Here is a 1,829-nt window from a genome sequence, read left to right as displayed (position 1 = left end):
AAAACCAGGATGACAAAAAATATGATCCAATAGACTCAAACAAGCCAAAAAAAACAGAACTGAACAATGAAAATATCCCAAATTTATACATTTCTGCACTCAATGGTGATGGCTGCCAAGAGCTTTTAGATGAAATAAACAAGCTAATTATCAACAAAAAATTTGTAAAAATTTCTCTCAATATCAACAATACTGAAAAGATCAAATGGCTGTTATCCAAGAACATAAAATCATCAATAAAACAAGAAAACAAAATATCATTTACAATACCAAAAATAATCTATTCGCAGATGTCAAAAATTTTTCCTACTTGATTTAATTCACAAATTTCTATGAATATATTTATGTGCCCCCTTCGTCTAGTGGCCCAGGACGTTAGATTTTCAATCTGAAAACAGGAGTTCGATTCTCCTAGGGGGTGCCAGCAAGTACCAGCAAATTAACAGAATCCTAAATTTCTATGAGAATAAGCAATTCTTTCATTCCAGCATTACACAAAGTTTCAGATGATGAAAAAATATTATCGCATCAACTCATGATTCGATCTGGGATGATCAGACAAGTTACAAAAGGGATATTTTGTTGGCTTCCGATTGGACTAAGGGTACTAGAAAAAGTAATCAAGATAATCAGAGAGGAGCAAAACAGGATTGGAGCGCATGAGATTCAATTACCTGTTCTTCAGCCATCTTCATTATGGAAATCATCAAACAGATATGATGACTATGGCAAAGAGATGCTAAAAATCTATGATCGTGAGGACAATGAGCTTATTTATGCTCCAACAAATGAGGAGTTAGTTTGTGATCTTTTCAAGAAAAATGTGCAATCTTACCGTGAGTTACCTAAACTAATTTACTGTATTGGGTCAAAGTTTCGTGATGAGATTCGTCCAAGATTTGGAGTAATGAGAGGGCGTGATTTTATCATGAAGGACACCTACTCATTTGATCTTACAGAAGCAGATTCAATTCAAGCCTATTACAAGATATTCACTTCGTATTTAAGGACCTTTAAGAGAATAAATCTACCAATTTTACCAGTTCAAGCAGATTCTGGACCTATTGGAGGAGATTTCAGCCATGAATTTGTTCTTTTACATCCGAAGGGAGAGTCCAAAGTTCTATATGACGAAAAAGTTTTAGATCTCAACTTTAAAGATTCAGACAACTATGAAGGTACATTCAAAGAATTAACCAAATTTACTTGCACAAACAGGGAAAGAGATCTTGAAAATCATGGATCTAATCTAAAGCAAAATCCAGGAATTGAGTTAGGGCACATATTTTATTTTGGAACAAAATATTCAAAGCCAATGGATGTAGAAGTATTAATGCCTAATGGAGAAAAAATAAATCCATTTATGGGGTCATATGGAATAGGGGTAAGCAGAGTTGTTGCTGCAATTATTGAGTACTATAATGACGAAAAAGGCATAATTTGGCCAGAATCTGTAGCTCCATACGAAGTAGCAATAATCAATCTAAATCCTGAAAAAGAGGAAACAAGAAATCTTTGTGACAAGCTTTATTTACATTTCCAAAAAGAAGAAGTTGAAACTGTATATCATGACACAAATGAAAGTGTTGGATCGAAGTTTGCATTAATTGATCTAATTGGAATTCCATATCAAATAATAATTGGAAGCAAGGAAGCAGAGGAAAATTTTGTTACTCTAAAATTCAGATCAGATAACAAAAAATACACCATATCAATAGATGAAGCACTAGACATTAAAAACACTATTAAAAACATAAAAAACAAGAAGTAATTTTTAATTATCTTTTTCTAATAAAAAACAATTATGTTAAAATAATGTATTTAATGGT

The 1,829-nt window shown here is 32.3% G+C and overlaps 1 non-coding gene across 1 annotated transcript; it reads left to right on the top strand.

Annotated features, from left to right (window-relative positions):
• Positions 1 to 348: 348 nt before the first annotated feature.
• trnae-uuc (transfer RNA glutamic acid (anticodon UUC)) lies at positions 349 to 421 on the top strand. The gene has a single exon. It is a non-coding gene; the product is annotated as a tRNA-Glu (tRNA).
• Positions 422 to 1,829: the final 1,408 nt, after the last annotated feature.

The sequence above is a fragment of the Triplophysa rosa genome, linkage group LG25 (genome assembly GCF_024868665.1).
Source record: "Triplophysa rosa linkage group LG25, Trosa_1v2, whole genome shotgun sequence".
NCBI classification, from domain to species: domain Eukaryota; kingdom Metazoa; phylum Chordata; class Actinopteri; order Cypriniformes; family Nemacheilidae; genus Triplophysa; species Triplophysa rosa.
This window is presented reverse-complemented; position numbering and strand designations above follow the sequence as displayed.